The sequence below is a fragment of the Mastomys coucha genome, unplaced genomic scaffold (genome assembly GCF_008632895.1).
Source record: "Mastomys coucha isolate ucsf_1 unplaced genomic scaffold, UCSF_Mcou_1 pScaffold15, whole genome shotgun sequence".
NCBI lineage: Eukaryota > Metazoa > Chordata > Mammalia > Rodentia > Muridae > Mastomys > Mastomys coucha.
Window position 1 is genome coordinate 92,306,660 of NW_022196897.1, and position 7,487 is coordinate 92,314,146.

At 43.9% G+C, this 7,487-nt stretch overlaps 1 protein-coding gene across 10 annotated transcripts in view; it reads left to right on the plus strand.

The window, feature by feature from the left end:
• Positions 1-7,487, plus strand: part of Mpped2 (metallophosphoesterase domain containing 2) — a 183,474-nt gene that overhangs the window by 82,319 nt on the left and 93,668 nt on the right. For 2 of the 10 annotated variants that reach the window (XM_031371293.1, XM_031371290.1), the window contains exon 2: positions 4,399-4,494. The exons of 6 other annotated variants lie outside the window; for them this stretch is intronic. The gene's annotated coding sequence lies outside the window, so the exon portion shown is untranslated. Of the gene's footprint in view, positions 1-1,503; positions 1,623-4,398; positions 4,495-7,487 lie in introns of those variants that run through there. 2 more of the 10 variants (XM_031371292.1, XM_031371295.1) reach the window with 2 other exon arrangements.

The window sequence follows — 7,487 nt, forward strand, 5'->3', positions numbered from 1 at the left end:
GGGAGGGAGGGAGGGAGGGGGAGGGGAAGAGAGAGAGACTGATTTTGAGTATAATCCCAGCATCTGGCAGGCTGAAGCAGGAGGAGGGTGTGTTAAAGGCCAGCCTGGTTTGCATGTTGAGACCCTATTCCAAGAAAAAGAAAAAATTTGGATTTAGTTTCTTAATCAGAAATTAATCATACATCTCAGGAGGTATATATACATATGTATGTAATTGGTGGCATTCTAGAGTGAAATGTAAGTAAAATTTTTAAAATTTTAAGGCTACGTTGAATACAAAATTAAGATATAAACCTGTTTTATCCGGATGATTCTGAGTCAAGGTAGAATTATTCTTTACTTATTCATTCACTTGATGGATAATTATTGAGACCTTCTGGAAATGCAAACACCTCAAAGTCCAGAGTTAGGTGGAGAGAGTGAGCTTTGGTAGAGAAATTCTTATTCTGTGAACTGAAAGCCCTTGAGTTCAAAGCTCAAGAGATGAGTAGAGTAGCGGCTGGTCTGGGCCAGATCCCAGAAGAGCCCCAGAGAGTTTGGCTTTTCTCTGGAACCTACCCTTGAGGATCTGAGAGTAAAGGAGGTGCATGTAATGTGCGTGTGTGGGGTATACATGATCGAACTTGCATGCTGATTGTTCTCCCAGCATAGAACATACTAAGCAATGCAGAGCCCTCTCACGAAGCTGGGCTCAGTTTTGCTAGGGATATCATGACAAGATACTAGACTGGAGGTACTAAGCAATGTATTTCCCAGAGTTCTGGAGGCTATAAACCTAAATAGCCTATAAACCCAAAAGCAGAGTTTGGCTTCTCCTGAGGGATCCCTCCTTGACTTGCAGGTGGTTCTTACTTGCTACGTCCCCAGTCTTTCCTGTCTTTGATTGTACCTCTAGTGTCTACATCCAGTTCTTCTAAGGACGAAGGCCTACTGTGATGTGCTCTTTAAAGCCCTTGTAATATGTTGAGGTATTCACGGCGAAAGCCCCTTCATGTGAATTTAGGAGGGACAGTTTAGCCCATCACAGAAATGAGCTGAAATCTGAGTGACTTTCATATTGTCCAAAGAGGGTATGGTGCAAGAGAATAGGGATGCATATGATAAAGGACAGAAAGTGAATTGTGAGAAACAATTCAAGGCAAAGGCAGGGTGTATTCACCTTACTTCAAATGTCCAGGAGCAGAACCAGAACCATGTTTTCATTGAACTAAGTCCCCCAGGACACCAGAAAACAGTGAGAACAAAAGAAGACAGGGAGGAACCTGACGGAGACCAACAACCTCCATTTCCAGAAATGCCGGGTCTAAGAAAACATGACAGACTTTTCTCGAAATACTCTACTGCTGAAGAACATGTGTAATTTCGGAAAGGAACCGTGGCATCAGAACACAGAGTTGTTCTAAGGAGACCCTAGGAACAATACGCCAACGGAACCAACGTTCATTTGTGGAAGTCTCCTTAGTAACTCTGATTGTGTGTAATGCAGTTCCTGCTTGTAAGAAATTGATGCCGGTTGAGAGCTGAGGCAGAGAAACCCTGGATGAGGAAATAAACGCCGTCTCTGTCTTCCATCTTGTCACTGTCGGCATTGATTAAAATAACCTCCCCCGTGAGGTCTCCGTGTGAGTTTATCCTTGCACTGCTTCATTACAATTTTGAGTTATAAAAGGGGAAAAGTCAATTTTATCGCATCCTAAATTTGACTCAAAGCCACTTCTGTCCAGGGTGCAAATTATTAAAATTGACATAGGATGTGTGTGCAAGGTAATATTCCCCTTCGTAGGCCTCTCTCTAAATTTCAAGATACTCTGCAGAGTGGATTCGATTTACAGGGTGTGGGGACTCTGAAAAGAAAATAGAATTGTGTATTGATGCCTTCAGAAATATTATTTGATGGCAATAAAATATTCCCTGAAATTCCCTTCAGAGGGGAGAAAATGGAGTTTGTTTTCCGTAATTGCATTTGCTAGCATTTGCTCTCACACTTTCCAATATAAGCCAATTGCAACCTGTGATTTGGTTTTGCTTATTGGCAAAAGTACCATGTAAATTGATCTGTGATGCATTTAAAGGAGATGCTTTGAAAGTTTGGAAATTGAGATGGCTTTTTCTTATTAGATTTCGAGAGTATTAGGGTTCATTTCTATATTTTAGTCTAATGTAATATTAGCCAAATATGTTCTTTTTCAATTTAGTTTTAATCAAGTTCTAGAAGAGCATTTTCATCTAGCCCCAGTGGTGCTGTTAAGGCAGAGACTGCATTTCTACTGTCAGCCCTCTGCTCTGGCATCTGCAGCCCCGCCCCTCTGAAGCCTTGCGTGATGAAGCCCCACATTCACAGGTCCCAGTTCTCTTTAAGCACACAAGAACAGCAGTGCTTTCAAAGGGTTTTTCTTCCTTTTTCTTTTTCTTTTTTTCCCCCTATTTGCAAGGTTAAGGAGGAGGGAATTTTAAAGGCCACTAAAATAGTTATTTCTCTTAAAAGATATGGCCTTTACGCCTTGTGTTATTTTTATTTAATTTGGTCTTTGCCATGCTTAATGATGTAAAATGCAAATACACGGGACTTGCATTTGTTCCCCTAATTATTCAGGAGAATAATTGCCACTTATTTTTATAATCATCACTGGAAGGAACACCTTCCTCTCAGTTGCTTCTGAAAGCCTATGCAGGGGAAAAAGATCCGATATACTCGCCAGCCTTGTCATAGGCACTTCTGGTTTAATAAAGAAATTTACTGACCATCGTCTTAAAGGGCTGGGAAGGAAGTAGGAGACTGGCTGCTTATCCCAAATGAAGCTACAGTGCGAGACAAAACATAGCACAGAGTCACAGGCGTACTCCTTATCTTTGGTGAGTCAGGTATTGTATTCCGTCTTTGCTGATTGGACTCATTCTCACGTCCACTTTGTCTGGTAGATCATGTAATTGTCTTTCTCTCCTGATGAATAATACTGTGTTAAACCGAATGCTTTCAATTTGAGTTTTGAAGGAGCTGTGATGGTCACTTGATCTGGTGTCTGTGTGATTCCAAAGCCCACTGTCTTTCCTCCATGCCATTCGCGTTCTCACACCCTCCCCAGGGATAGAAACATACACACTGATATGACACTTGACAGCGTCTTTACCAATATGTCTTGGTGCCCTCTCACAGAGCCCCGATTTGGATCCATCTTTCTGTAGTGGAAAGAGATAGGTAGAAGTGTCTTTAGAAGATAGTCCATTCAGATCAAATTTGGAACAGCTTGTTCCAAATTGTTTGAAGCAAGCCAAGGCCCTGGTCTGTAAGGAAAAGGCTGGAGAAAATTAACAGTGGGATACGCTGCCATTGACTGCTGTTGTCTAGACAGATGGTGCTGATGTGATGGAGTGATCTTCAGTCAGACAGATAGCACTATAGACAGATACCACTAGAGACTCACGTGGAATGCACAGTATGTGGGGCTGGGTGGCAACTTAGAGATATTACTCACTAGAGAACAAGGAGGCATCAGTCATTGTGTATGTTATCTAATGGCTCCATCAGCAAGTGAGTGTTATCGTGAGAGCTGTCAGGACTTGTGGAAATTAATGGAGTCTGACGGGGGACAGACTGAGGTCAGAGATGGAGCTTGGCCTGACTGAATGTTTCTGATGGTTTTGCAGCTGCGGCAAGTGAGTGCAAATGTGGGATGTGTAAATGTGTATATACCTATGCTTGTGGAGTGTGTGTGTGTGTGTGTGTGTGTCACACACACACATGAATACAAATGTATATTGCATGCTCACTGGAAGTTTTATTGTGGCATAGTTATGGTTGAGACAGGAATGTATATAAACAAGAAGTTGGGCCGGGCGGTGGTGGCGCACACCTTTAATCCCAGGACTTGGGAGGCAGAGGCAGGTGGATTTCTGAGTTCGAGGCTAGTCTGGTGTACAGAGTGAGTTCCAGGACAGCCAGAGCTACACAGAGAAACCCTGTCTTGAAAAAAAAAAAAAAAGAAGAAGAAGAGATTGGTGCAGGCTAACAACAACATCTCTGAGATGTCTTCATAGTCTCTAAAAATACCGAGCACTAATGGCCACGCTCTCATAGCTTTGCTCTTGTCAGTTACATCACTCACTGTGGGTGAGTTGGTGACTGTTCAGGTCAAGAGGGCATCGTGGGGCAGGAGGGTGATGGAGTAGACTTTTGTCTTCTTTGTGTGGATCAATGCTTGTACCATCTCTGGAACCTTAGCAGTCTCGTTATGAAGGAGGCTGAAGATGGTGAAGGTCCTTCTCTGCTGTCTTTATCCGCTCCCCATAAATCCTACAGTGGACTGTCAGGCCTGCACTTGGCATTCCTCCCTTCTTCTGGGATTCTGGCTTGGCCCTGACGTCATTGTAATCTAGTTTTCTGTGTTTAATATTTCTTAGACTTGGTTTCCCATTGCAAGCATGGAAGAAACCCTAATGCATGAGTTTCAGAGGAGAAGGTAGCAGTCTGACCCTGCTGTGTGGCTCCATCAGCAAGTGAGTATTATCGTGAGAGCTGTCAGGACTTGTGGAAATTAATGGAGCCTGACGGGGGACAGACTGAGGTCAGAGACGGAGCTTGACCCGACTGAATGTTTCTGGTGGTTTTGCAGCTGAGGCGAGTGAGTGCAAATGTGGAGCCAAGAGGGATTCCTGGAGGTCTGTGCATTCACTTAATGCGTAGGCAGTGGGCAGCACATGCCAAAGCACATGGGCATGGGAGGTGCCACAGCAAATGGTGGCCTCTGCCTCCTTAGAGCTAGGAGTGCTGTCTTCTCCCTTCAGTGGACCAAGGCTTCTTTGCAATCCTCACCCAGCGATCGCCAAGTGAGAAAGTGAGAAGAGAGGTCTCCTCAGGCAGTCCCTGAGCCTCATCCCTTCTGTGAGAAACCGAGAAGAAAGATCTCCTCAGGCAGTCCCTGAGCCTCATCCCTTCTATCCTCCTAGCCTCTCAGGTCATTTTTTTTTTTCTGCCTTTCATCCTCTTGCAGAATTTTCTGCTTCGTCAGTTTTCTGGCTTGAGTTTTTCTTATTCATTCCTCGGCAGAATCATCTTCAGGACTTTGAACATTTTCCATGGTTTCCCCCTGGAATCGCCATATTAAAAATATAAGAATACTTTTTAAGCAGGGAGAAGATACCCTTCTTATCTGTCTTCTGGGTATCCCGGGTCCCCTTACACTGCTGGTGTGTCGAACTGGTGTTCTAAAACACCTCCTGCCTCCACTGCAGGAGGGCCGAAGGTTTCGGGAATGCAGATTCCTGAATTGCAGTCTATCAATGTCTCTTCATTTGTTTAGAAATGAACCAGTGATCATTGTAGTGTATTTCATAGTAACTAAACCCTTTGTGGTCCTACAAACTGAGGTGGGTACCCAGCATATTAGAACAGGTGAGCCTGAAGGCCGTGCTTGTACGTCAGACCTTCCTGAGCATCTGGGAGTCAGAGCAGTTCTGTTCTCATGCCGCCTCCGTTTCTTCCCTTCTCGCTGCAGAGTGAGCATTATGTACTGCCAGTCTTCTGATGCCGATAGCCTTGGTTCCTTCACACATTTTCAAAATCTCTGATTCAGGAGAATGGAGAGGAGCGTACATAGGAACTGGAGGCCTTAGAAATCCGCTTCTGAACTAGGCGTTCTTTTACAGATGAGGACGAGAGACAGCCATGTTGGCTTTGAATGCTTTTTTCCTGTGCTGTGTGCTAGCATTTCCCTGTGGCTTTAGCTGATGAAAATAAGAGATCACAATCGATTAGCTTTATCTACCAGTTTCTTGATTTAAAAGATAGGCCATTGGGAAGGTGGTTTTGTCATTAGCTACAAACTAATGAGCCGTTTTGGTTGCCCCACTTCCCATAATCCTTACTCAAGAGGAATGAAAAGTGTCAGGCACACCCATGTGGAAGGCAGATGCCCTGGAAAAGTGAATTGTTGGAACACCTTCTATAATGATTTATAGCAGAAAAATGGGCTGCAGTAATATGATACTTAATTTTGAGGCACATTAATTTTTATGGAAGGAGTGGAGCAAGCTAGCCTGGGAATCTTATTTATCCAGGACAGCACTTGTATGTGATCATTTAACAATGCCTCACCAGTGCCCCATTTCAGACTACTCTCTGTTATTTTCCCAGCTACCTCAGATCACAGGACTGTCCCAGCCCTCTCCAGCCCCTAGAGGTGTTTGAGTTTCTTACCTTAGGCTTCCTGTCTCTTGCCCAAGCTTTCTCCTACTTCTTATACAGCCAAGGCCTTTCTAAATCCTGGGGCCTTATATCAAGTTGATCTTCCCTTCCTAGAGGAGGGTCCCATGTTCTCTCTCCTGAGAGGTAGTGGGTGAGGAAAGAATTACAACAGCAGCTACACTTGAATTTAGGGACTGTCTTAAGTGAGCCAAGATATATGTTGTCACAGCATGAAGCTGACATTGCCCCTCTTGTCTCATGCAGGAGAAGCCCGTGACTTAGCTAGAGAAGCATCTAGAATGGAGAATTCTGTTTCATGGTACCAATGAAAGGGAACATAAAGATTGGAACTAGCAAATAGATCACCATGGGTGGGCAAGTGGCACAGGAAGTCTCTTGACAGAAGAACCACAGCCGGGCATTGTCAGGGTCGAAGAAATTGGGTCTTGTATGATAGAATTTTGGAATCTAGATTCTAATCCCACTTGTGTTACCCATGTGGCTGGTACCTGCATGGCGAAGAGCAGCATCTCTCTGGTGCTGGGTTTCTAGATCCATAGAATGGACTTGGGTGACTTTTGTTCTTGGTTTTTACATTTTTAAACTATTTTTAAATAACTTTTTCTTTCAAATGTTATCTTAATTCATATAGCAAGTTCAAAGAACACAGAGCTGTTCTGGTGAGCCTGGGAGCCTCAGCCCTGTGAGGCTCACATGACCTAAGGGTTTTTTTCTCCAGCATCTTGCTCTAGCTCTGGGGAGATCTTAGACCAGTATGCCAGGCTACCTTGGAATACTCTCCTGCCTCAGTGCTCTGATTAGTTGGAGCCACTTGAGTCCAGGATGCTGTGAGCAAGGACAGGTCCCTTTGTTTACAGTGAGGACTTAGAGGTGCACATAATTGAAGGTGTTCTCCTCTACTGATGCTGCCGATATTCTGTTCTTTGTTACAAACCCACAGAAAGGACACTCACCCGGTAGGCTCTAGAAAGAAATCAGAGACACTTCAAGGGAGTAAAAGCTGGTATGAGGAATGGAACCTGGATATCCTCCATTTTACTCCTTTGTAAATGAAAGCCCAAGAGGTGGGCTTTCAAGACAAGAGAAGCAAAGAAGTGGCATGTTAGGTCAGGGTTAGGATGACCTCTAGGGACGTTCTACCTTACCACTGGGCACTTCCTCAGCTTCCTCTCTTTATCCTGAGATCCAATGGCCTTATTGGTTCTAATAACACTCACATTACCTAAGGGTTTTTTGGATCGTTGCCAAATTCTGTGATTGTTTTCTTTTTTTTTTTTTTTTTTTT